Raw genomic sequence first — 12,110 nt, 5'->3', positions numbered from 1 at the left:
TATATATATATATATATATATATATATATATATATATATATATATATATATATATATATATATATATATATATATATATATATATATATATATATATATATATATATATATATATATATATATATATATATATATATATATATATTTTTTTTACGCTGGATTTCTCCACACTAAATTTTAAAACACTGTATTTTGACAAACTGAGTAAAATTTTGCTCACACATTTTTATTTAATGAAATTGTCAGCATCATTTTAGTTCACAATATTTAAACGCATAAAATTTGGTTACATAAATTTAAAGTGTCCAAAAAAAAAAAAAAAACTTTCATAAAAGGCATGGGTTGACCTCAATATATTTTTAAATGGTTTATTTCAGATATGTTTAAAAAAAAATACAATGCACACTATCAATCAATCAATCAATGTTTATTTATACAAGAAAAACATTTTTATAAACATACTATCTTTATATTTGAGGCTGGAAAAATACTGTGCACCTGTAAGTCTTTTAAATGTAGGAACAAACAAATAATTATGTATCAACCAACAACAAATAACTTTATTAATCCAACAGAGAATATTTAAAAGTCATTTTGCAAGTACTGGGGTCACGTGACTACACACTTGCCACCTCATTGGCTGCTTCTGAGACTGACTCGAATGCTTACCGGAAATGAGTCTTTAAGTTTTGAAGCAACGAATATTATTTTATATTTTTTTAACGTGAATTTCCACACACTGAATTTTAAAAACACAAATTTTGCTCTCACATATTTATTCAATGAAATTGTCAGCATAATATAGTTCACCATATTCAAACGCATACAATAAATGAAGTGTCAAAAAAAAAAAAAAAAGCTTTCGTAAAAAGACATGGATTTAACCTCAATAATTTTTAAAAATTATTTAGTTACAATACAATAAATATTTTTATAAACATAATTACGTTGGGGAAAAAAAAAAAAAAAGAGTACCGTGCACCTGTAGGTACCACTCGTGGCGCCGGAGGGCGCTGCAGCCAACGTGAATAATCTTCATTAAAAAAAAAAAATCAGACGCGAAGCAATAAAAGCGGAGGTGACCCACGCACACGTCCTATCCACGCACCGAGTGACGACCCTCCACGCGTGAGACCGCCCACTTCCTCCAGCCGCGGTGCCCAGGCAGGCGGCGGAAGAGTTAAACTGCGAGTTTGCGGCACTCGGAGCCTCCCTGAGCTCCACTTCAGCGGAAAACATCTGACTGGCCCGCTCGATGCTCGCTTCATTCCCGCTGTCTTATTGTGCGTGACACCGGAGCCCCCGCAAACACGGTTAGTACTCTTTGTGTGGCACTTTTGAAAAGTAATACAAGCATGTGTGCGTGCACTTTCCACCTATGTAGGTATTGAGTTAAGTTAATGAGGGGAGCAGTGAGCAGCAGCGGTGTTGACCAACTTTTTTTGGGGGCAAGGTTTTTAATGGCTCCTTCCTCCTGTTTGCCACATTGCCTGCCATGTGTCACTTGGCTGGGTCTCAGTCTAGAACTCAGTAGTTTCTTGTTTCTTTGCATTGCTCGGGTGCAGTTACGCCACAGCTCCTTGACTGACTCACCGCCTGATTTCCTCCAGATGTGCGACGCTTTACATTTCCTGACGGCCCCAGGATTGTGACATTTGGGCCCCCCCCTCCCCTCAAACAATCCCTTCTCCTTCTTGCTGCTTCATTCTGCTGACTCTCTGGGTCGTGACCCAGCTCAACTCTTATCCTTTAACTGGAGTTTGCAGTAAACCGCTGACATTTCCTTATTTTTTTTTTACGAGGCTTTACATGGTCATGTGTCTGGTCTTGCTAGATCAGCCATTACCCAGCAGGCACCAGACATTGCTACGACGTCGATTACGCATACATGTCCTTTAAAACCCACTTTAAAACAACATTGCCAAATAGTTGTATCGGTAAACTGCAACGACATCGATGTCTAACGTTTGATGCAGGTTGTTGGTTGGGAAATGACCAAACTTCAACCTGACATTGAATAAACGTCATCAAAGAGCATGTTGTTTCTACGTTGTGATTGCGTTGTTGAATATTGGTTGGGGAAATGACTCAATTTCAATGGTCAAATCAACGTCAGAACCAGACATTGATTAAACACCGTCAAAGAGCATGTTTGCGTTGTTGAATATTAGTTGGGAAATTACCAAACTTCAATGGTCAAATTAATGTCCCAACCAGACATTGATTAAACGTCGTCAATGAGCTTGTTGTTTCAACGTTGTCTTTGTGTTGTTGAATATTGGTTGGAAAATGACAACATTTTAATGGTCAAATCAAATGTCAAAACCAGACATTGATTAAACGTCGTCAAAGAGCATGTTGTTTTTGCGTTGTTGAATATTGGTTGGGAAATGGCTACATTTCAATGGTCAAATCAGTGTCAGAACCAGACATTGATTAAACGTCGTCAAAGAGCATGTTGTTCCAACGTTGTTTGCGTTGTTGAATATTGGTTAAAAAATGATATTTTAATGGTCAAATCAAGTGTCAGAACCAGACATTGATTAAATGTCGTCAAAGAGCATGTTGTTTTTGCGTTGTTGAATATTGGTTGGGAAATGGCTACATTTCAATGGTCAAATCAACGTCAGAACCAGACATTGATTAAACGTCGTCAAAGAGCATGTTTGCGTTGTTGAATATTAGTTGGGAAATTACCAAACTTCAATGGTCAAATTAATGTCCCAACCAGACATTGATTAAACGTCGTCAATGAGCATGTTGTTTCAACGTTGTGTTTGTGTTGTTGAATATTGGTTGGAAAATGACAACATTTCAATGGTCAAATCAAATGTCAGAACCAGACATTGATTAAACGTCGTCAAAGAGCATGTTGTTTTTGCATTGTTGAATATTGGTTGGGAAATGGCTACATTTCAATGGTCAAATCAGTGTCAGAACCAGACATTGATTAAACGCCGTCAAAGAGCATGTTGTTCCAACGTTGTGTTTGCGTTGTTGAATATTGGTTAAAAAATGACATTTTAATGGTCAAATCAAGTGTCAGAACCAGACATTGATTAAACGTCGTCAAAGAGCATGTTGTTCCAACGTTGTTTGCGTTGTTGAATATTGGTTAAAAAATGACATTTTAATGGTCAAATCAAGTGTCAGAACCAGACATTGATTAAACGTTGTCAAAGAGCATGTTGTTTCTACGTTGTGATTGCATTGTTGAATATTGGTTGGAAAATAACAACATTTTAATGGTCGAATCAAATGTCAGAACCAGACATTGATTAAACGTCGTCAAAGAGCATGTTGTTTTTGCGTTGTTGAATATTGGTTGGGAAATGGCTACATTTCAATGGTCAAATCAGTGTCAGAACCAGACATTGATTAAACGTCGTCAAAGAGCATGTTGTTCCAACGTTGTTTGCGTTGTTGAATATTGTTAAAAAATGACATTTTAATGGTCAAATCAAGTGTCAGAACCAGACATTGATTAAACGTTGTCAAAGAGCATGTTGTTCCAACGCCGTTTGCGTTGTTGAATATCGGTTGGGAAATGACCAAACTTCAATGGTCAAATTAACGTCTCAACCAGGCATTGATTAAACGTCGTCAAATAGCATGTTGTTTCTACGTTGTGATTGCATTGTTGAATATTGGTCGGGGAAATGACTAAATTTCAATGGTCAAATTAACGTCTCAACCAGACATTGATTAAACGCCGTCAAAGATTAAATGATGGAATGGATAAGCAAAGCAATCAAACAATGTACTAATATGATCCACTTCAAGAAACTATTCAAACTTAGTGTTTACAAAGTACAAAGAAGAAGAACCATGATAAACATTCTGGATTTATTCCATCCATCCATTCTTTCATTCTCAAAATAATCTTACTTATCTCATCATATGTAATATGACTTACTTCACCGAGTATTATTTATTTATTTATTCTTCATTGTGATTACTTATGGAGTACATTTTGAATAAATTGAGAACAGGAAGTGAACAAAAGTTTTAGCAACTGTTATGTAAAAGAAAAGGGGTCGGATTAAATAAGCTCTGCTTCTTCCTACTCCTTTTCGAACATGTTGAAAAGAGAAACTGGAAAGTGTGATGTATCATGTCGTATGCTTGCATGTTCCAAATAAACTCAAAAGATGATAAATGGGTTATACTTGTATAGCGCTTTTCTACCTTCAAGGTACTCAAAGCGCTTTGACAGTATTTCCACATTCACCCATTCACACACACATTCACACACTGATGGCGGGAGCTGCCATGCAAGGCCCTAACCACCACCCATGGTTGTGAGGTTGGTAGACACTGGGGATCGAGCCAAGAACCCTCAGGTTGCTGGCACGGCCACTCTCCCAACGTCGCCACGCCGTCCGAGCATGTTGTTTGCGTTGTTGAATATTGGTTGGGAAAGGACTAAATTTCAATGGTCAAATCAATGTCAGAACCAGACATTGATTAAACACAGTCAAAGAGCATGTTGTTCCAACGTTGTGATTGCATTGTTGAATATTGGTTGGGAAATGACTAAATTTCAATGGTCAAATCAACGTATCAACCAGACATTGATTAAACGCCGTCAAAGAGCATGTTGTTCCAACGTTGTTTGCGTTGTTGAATATTGGTTGGGGAAATGCCAAAATTTCCATGGTCAAATCAACGTCAGAACCAGACATTGATTAAACGTGGTCAAAAGCATGTTGTTTCAATGTTGTGTTTGCGTTGTTGAATATAGATTAGGAAATGACTAAATTTCAATGTCAGAACCAGACATTGATTAAACGCCGTCAAAGAGCATGTTGTGATTGCGTTGTTGAATATTCGTTGGGAAATGACAATTTCATTGGTCAAATCAAATGTCAGAACCAGACATTGATTAAACGTCGTCAAAGAGCATGTTGTTTCAATGTTGTTTGCGTTGTTGAATATTGGTTGGGAAATGGCAACATTTCAATAATCAAATCAATGTCAGAATCAGACATTGATTAAACGTCGTCTATGAGCATGTTTCCGTTGTTGAATATAGATTGGGAAATGACTAAATTTCAATGTCAGAACCAGACATTGATTAAACGTCGTCAAAGGGCATGTTGTTTCAACATTGTGTTTGCGTTGTTGAATATTGGTTGGGAAATGACCAAATTTCAATGGTCAAATCTAATGTCAGAACCAGACATTGATTAAACGCCGTCAAAGATCATGTTGTTCCAACGTTGTGTTAGTGTTGTTGAATATTGGTTGTAAAATTACTGAATTTCAATGGTCTAATCAAATGTCAGAATCAGACATTGATTAAACGTCGTCAAAGAGCATGTTGTTTCAACGTTGTGATTGCGTTGTTGAATATTGGTTGGGAAATGACCAAACTTCAATGGTCAAATCAACGTCTCAACTAAACATTGATTAAACGCTGTCAAAGAGCATGTTGTTCCAACGTTGTTTGCGTTGTTGAATATTGGTTGGGAAATGCCAAAATTTCAATGGTCAAATCCACGTCAGAACCAGACATTGATTAAACGTAGTCAAAAGCATGTTGTTTCAATGTTGTGTTTGCGTTGTTGAATATAGATTAGGAAATGACAAAATTTCAATGTCAGAATCAGACATTGATTAAACGCCGTTTCAATGTTGTGTTTGCGTTGTTGAATATAGATTAGGAAATGACAAAATTTCAATGTCAGAATCAGACATTGATTAAACGCCGTCAAAGAGCATGTTGTGATTGCGTTGTTGAATATTCGTTGGGAAATTACGAAATTTCAATGGTCAAATCAAATGTCAGAACCAGACATTGATTAAACGTCGTCAAAGAGCATGTTTCAATGTTTGCGTTGTTGAATATTGGTTGGGAAATGGCAACATTTCAATAATCAAATCAATGTCAGGACCAGACATTGATTAAACGTCGTCAAAGAGCATGTTGTTTCAACGTTGTTTCCGTTGTTGAATATAGATTGGGGAAAGACTAAATTTCAATGTCAGAACCAGACATTGATTAAACGTCGTCAAAGGGCATGTTGTTTCCACATTGTGTTTGCGTTGTTGAATATTGGTTGGGAAAGGACTACATTTCAATGGTCAAATCAATGTCAGAACCAAACATTGATTAAACGTCGTCAAAGAGCATGTTGTTTCTACGTTGTGTTTGTGTTGTTGAATATTGGTTGGGAAATTACCAAACTTCAATGATCAAATTAACGTCTCAACCAGACATTGATTAAATGATAAATGGGTTATACTTGTTAGCGCTTTTCTACCTTTTAAGGTACTCAAAGCGCTTTGACACTATTTCCACATTCACCCATTCACACACACACATTCACACACTGATGGCGGGAGCTGCCATGCAAGGCCCCAACCACCACCCATCAGGAGCAAGGGTGAAGTGTCTTGCTCAAGGACACAACGACCGTGACTAGGTTGGTAGAAGCTGGGGATTGACCCAGGATTCCTCAGTTTGCTGGCACGGCCACTCTTCCAACCGCTTCATTCCGTCCCCCTGAGCACGTTGTGTTTGCGTTGTTGAATATTGATTGGGAAAGGACTAAATTTCAATGGTCAAATCAAATGTCAGAACCAGACATTGATTAAACGTCGTCAAAGAGCATGTTGTTCCAACGTTGTTTGCGTTGTTGAATATTGGTTGGGAAATGACCAAACTTCAATGGTCAAATTAACGTCTCAACCAGACATTGATTAAACGCGAGGTACACACCTCAGAGTAATATATTTTGGTACTTAACACACGTTAGTTAGCATTTTAGCATGCTGGATATGACACCTCAGTGTCATATATTATTCCACTAATGTTAACTGTGAGCATGTTATTATTCGTATGTTAGCGTAGTACTGTTAGCATGCAAGCTTGTTTTGCTCATATTTTTTGTTCCTTGACTATCTGGTCCGTATGCTAACTGTTAGCATTTGAGTTTGGCTTTGGCTCTTCAGCACTCACAAGAACGTTATATCGAAATTGCATTTTACAGTTCTTTGGAGAAAAAAAACCTACATATCGTACTGGTTTTGAAGGTAAACAATATCAAAATGGCTCCCGCATCCTTTGATTTGTCAGTCTGTGGCCCTCAGTGGAAAAAGTTTGATAGACATCCAATAATAACTTACGTTAGTAGCTACTGCTGTCTACTGCGGCGTGGTTATGTCGTGAGTTCAAAGCTGGAAGATGTTTACCCTTTGCGTCCATACTTCACTGTTTGTTGCGTTTCGCTTGATTGTAAACCATGTCATTTGACGTTCATATGTTGTCAATATTCAGTGTTTTATCCTTCATAGTTAATATTTTAAATCCCACATTTTATTTTCATGTACATTCTGGGTGTCTCATTCAGTAAAAAATGTTAAAATTCCGTTACGTTTTGTAAGGTGGTCCGTCATAACGTGTGATGTTTTGCATTAGTGTTCCTAAAAATAGATATGCCGGCCCCCAGAGACATTTTTTTCTCTAAATTTGGCCCCCTGTGGCAAAATAAATGCCCAGGCCTGGCGTAATAGTTGCAAACAGCCCTTTTAACTGTAAATAAGTGTCAAAACGTACAAAAGTTGGGATCTTGACCATATTTGTGTTTCCACTTTGGCACTGTGCAAACAGTGTAGCGTTAGCCGCGTTAGCTATGCAAATGTAATTCGGCAGCGAGTTCGGCATATTTCACTGTTTGTAGCATTTTTGTTGCGCTTTGCTTGATGGTAAAATATGTGGAGGGAGAGGGGGTGTGACGTTCATATGTTGTCAATATTCAGTGTTTTATCCTTCATAGTTAGTATTGTATTAACTATAAACATTCTTTATTTTCATGTACATTCTGGGTGTCTCATTCAGTAAAACAATTAGAAATTCCATTCCATTTTTTAAAGTTGTCTGTCATAAAGTTTTTAGCATTCAGACATTATTGTGAGGTTTTGTATTAGTGTTCCTAAAAATAGATATACCGGCCCCCAGACACATTTTTTTTCATCTAAATTTGGTCCCCCGAGGCAAAATAATTGCCCAAGCCTGGCGTAAAAGTTGCAAACAGCCCTTTTAACTACCCTTTGCGTCCATATTTCAGTTAGTTGCGTTTCGCTTGATTGTAAACAATGTGGATGGAAAGGGGGTGTGACGTTCATATGTTAGTATTCAGTGTTTTATCCTTCATAGTTAATATTGTATTAACTATAACCATTCTTTATTTTCATGTACATTCTGGGTGTCTCATTCAGTAAAACAATTTGAAATTCCATTCCGTTTTTTAAGGCGGTCTGTCATAAAGTTTTTAGCATTCAGACATTATTGTGAGGTTTTGTATTAGTGTTCCTAAAAATAAATATACCGGCTCCCAGGCACAGGTTTTTCTCTAAATTTGGCCCCCTGAGGCAAAATAATTTCCCAGGCCTGGCGTAAAAGTTGCAAACAGCCCTTTTAACTACCCTTTGCGTCCATATTTCACTGTTAGTTGCGTTTCGCTTGATTGTAAACAATGTGGATGGAGAGGGGGTGTGACGTTCATATGTTAGTATTCAGTGTTTTATCGTTCATAGTTAATAGTGTAAATCCCACATTCGTTATTTTCATGTACATTCTGGGTGTCTCATTCAGTAAAACAATTAGAAATTCCATTCCGTTTTTTAAAGCTGTCTGTCATAACGTTTTTAGCATTCAGACATTATTGGGAGGTTTTGTATTAGTGTTCCTAAAAATAAATATACCAGCCCCCAGGCACAGGTTTTTCTCTAAATTTGGCCCCCCGAGGCAAAATAATTGCCCAGGCCTGGTGTAAAGGTTGCAAACAGCCCTTTTAACTGTAAAAAGTGTAAAAACGTACAAAAGTCGGCATCCTGACCATATTTGTGTTTCCACTTTGGCACTGTGCAAACAGTGTAGCGTTAACCGCATTAGCTATGCAAATGCAATTCGGCAGCGAGTTCGGCATATTTCACTGTTTGTAGCATTTTTGTTGCGCTTTGTTTGATGGTAAAATATGTGGAGGGGGTGTGACGTTCATATGTTGTCAATATTCAGTGTTTTATCCTTCATAGTTAATATTGTATTAACTATAAACATTCTTTATTTTCATGTACATTCTGGGTGTCTCATTCAGTAAAACAATTAAAAATTCCATTCCGTTTTTTAAGGCGGTCTGTCATAACGTTTTTAGCATTCAGACATTATTTAGTGTTCGTAAAAATAGATATACTGGCCCCCAGGCACATTTTTTTCCCTCTAAATTTGGCCCCCCGAGGCAAAATAATTGCCCAGGCCTAGCGTAAAGTTTGCAAACAGCCCTTTTAACTACCCTTTGCGTCCATATTTCACTGTTAGTTGCGTTTCGCTTGATTGTAAACAATGTGGATGGAAAGGGGGTGTGACGTTCATATGTTAATATTCAGTGTTTTATCCTTCATAGTTAATATTGTATTAACTATAAACATTCTTTATTTTCATGTACATTCTGGGTGTCTCATTCAGTAAAACAATTAAAAATTCCATTCCGTTTTTTAAGGCGGTCTGTCATAAAGTTTTTAGCATTCAGACATTATTGTGAGGTTTTGTATTAGTGTTCCTAAAAGTAGATATACTGGCCCCCAGACACATTTTTTTCATCTAAATTTGGCCCCTTGTGGCAAAATAATTGCCCAGGCCTGGCGTAAACGTTGCAAACAGCCCTTTTAACTGTAAAACGTGTCAAACGTACAGAAGTCGGGATCCTGACCATATTTGTGTTTCCACTTTGGCACTGTGCAAACAGTGTAGCGTTAGCCGCGTTAGCTCTGTACTGTAAATGGGGGGGGTGACATCATGGCATGAGAGCAGGACGGCGTGTAATTCGGCCGAGAAAATAAACGTGGAGCAGAACAGAAGAGCACAGTGCAGTTTGCAGACGGGAATGGATTGTTTGGATTGGGTATTTTTGGATCCCGTCACGATGGACCTGAGCATGTGTCCTCAACACGAGCTAATTGTACACCAGCAACAACGCTTTGGTACCTTTTCCAACTCCTTGAAGGGACGTCAGGGGTATGCGAGCAGAAGTACCTTTTTTGGTGTAACCCTGGAAGTTCCATAAAAGTAAAGTCAGCCAGTCCTCGTGAGTCCTGCACTTCAAAGTTTCAGAAGCAAATAAAGCAAAACAAAAGGTGACCTCCACCAAGGTCAGCATTTATCACTCACTCTGACTTTTAGCTTGTGCAAGTGAAGGTCGGAATTTACTTTGATTTATACAAACCTGAATGTTCTATCTCCTGCTTTGTTTCCCCTCTTAACAATCTCACCTTCCTTTGTTCCAGTTTCATTCCTGAAAATATTCCACTTTTTCTGCATGATTTCGGCTCAAAAAGAGCCATCTTTGCTTATTTAGCCTCCAATTAGATTGCTCTGATGTAATGCATGCAGATTAATACGTAAACATTTTTTGGGGGGCGAGGAAAAAATGTTGTCCCCGAGAAAAATCTAATTAGGGAGGGGGGCGTGAGAGGCAATAGCATGTATCTTGACACATATAGATAAATAAATAAACATTCTTGGGGGGGGCGTGAAAAAAAGTTGTCCCCGAGATAAATCAAACTAGGGAGGGGAGAGGGTGAGGGACAATAGCGTAATAGCATATATCTTGACACATACAGATAAATAAACATTCTTGGGGGCGTGTGAAAATTTTTATGTCCCCGAGATAAATCTAACTAGGGATGGGTGCAGGGGTTGTGTGAGAGGCAATAGTGTAATAGCATATATCTTGACACATGCAAATAAATAAACATTCTTGGGGGGGGCGTGAAAAAATGTTGTCCCCGAGATTAATCTAACTATGGAAGGGAGGGAGGGTGTGAGAGGCAATTGCGGAATAGCATATATCTTGACACATACAGATAAAATAAACATTCTTGGCGGGGGGGCGTGAAAATTTTTTGTCCCTGAGATAAGTCAAACTAGGCAGGGGGGTGAGGGACAATGGCGTAATAGCATATATCGTGACACATACATATAAATAAATATTATTGGGGGGGGCGTGAAAAAAAGTTGTCCCCAAGATAAATCAAACTAGGGGGTGTGAGAGGCAATTGCGTAATAGCATATATCTTGACACATACAGATAAATAAACATTCTCGGGGGGGCGTGAACATTTTTATGTCTCCGAGATAAATCTAACTAGGGATGGGGGCAGGGGTTGTGTGAGAGGCAATAGTGTAATAGCATATATCTTGACACATGCAAATAAATAAACATTCTTGGGGGGGCGTGAAAAAATGTTGTCCCAGAGATTAATCTAACTATGGAAGGGAGGGAGGGTGTGAGAGGCAATTGCGGAATAGCATATATCTTGACACATACAGATAAAATAAACATTCTTGGCGGGGGGGCGTGAAAATGTTTTGTCCCTGAGATAAGTCAAACTAGGCAGGGGGGTGAGGGACAATGGCGTAATAGCATATATCGTGACACATACATATAAATAAATATTATTGGGGGGGGGCGTGAAAAAAAGTTGTCCCCAAGATAAATCAAACTAGGGGGTGTGAGAGGCAATTGCGTAATAGCATATATCTTGACACAAACAGATAAATAAACATTCTTGGGGGGGCGTGAACATTTTTATGTCCCCGTGATAAATCTAACTAGGGATGGGGGCAGGGGTTGTGTGAGAGGCAATAGTGTAATAGCATATATCTTGACACATGCAAATAAATAAACATTCTTGGGGGGGCGTGAAAAAATGTTGTCCCCGAGATTAATCTAACTAGGGAAGGGAGGGAGGGTGTGAGAGGCAATTGCGGAATAGCATATATCTTGACACATACAGATAAAATAAACATTCTTGGCGGGGGGGCGTGAAATTTTTTTTGTCCCTGAGATAAGTCAAACTAGGCAGGGGGGTGAGGGACAATGGCGTAATAGCATATATCGTGACACATACATATAAATAAATAAATATTATTGGGGGGGGCGTGAAAAAAAGTTGTCCCCAAGATAAATCAAACTAGGGGGTGTGAGAGGCAATTGCGTAATAGCATATATCTTGACACAAACAGATAAATAAACATTCTTGGGGGGGCGTGAACATTTTTATGTCCCCGAGATAAATCTAACTAGGGATGGGGGCAGGGGTTGTGT

General features: G+C 38.2%; 2 protein-coding genes across 6 annotated transcripts in view; one reads left to right on the top strand and one right to left on the bottom strand.

Annotated features, from left to right (window-relative positions):
- LOC133656159 (breakpoint cluster region protein-like) overlaps positions 1-12,110 on the bottom strand; it is a 590,239-nt gene that overhangs the window by 119,466 nt on the left and 458,663 nt on the right. The gene's annotated exons all lie outside the window — the stretch shown is intronic.
- LOC133656162 (disabled homolog 2-like) overlaps positions 1,066-12,110 on the top strand; it is a 46,049-nt gene continuing 35,004 nt past the window's right edge. Inside the window, exon 1 of one of the 5 annotated variants that reach the window (XM_062057063.1) lies at positions 1,066-1,313. The gene's annotated coding sequence lies outside the window, so the exon portion shown is untranslated. The remainder of the gene's footprint in view (positions 1,314-12,110) is intronic. The other 4 variants (XM_062057062.1, XM_062057064.1, XM_062057065.1 and 1 more) reach the window with 4 other exon arrangements.

The sequence above is a fragment of the Entelurus aequoreus genome, linkage group LG08 (genome assembly GCF_033978785.1).
Source record: "Entelurus aequoreus isolate RoL-2023_Sb linkage group LG08, RoL_Eaeq_v1.1, whole genome shotgun sequence".
NCBI lineage: Eukaryota > Metazoa > Chordata > Actinopteri > Syngnathiformes > Syngnathidae > Entelurus > Entelurus aequoreus.
This window is presented reverse-complemented; position numbering and strand designations above follow the sequence as displayed.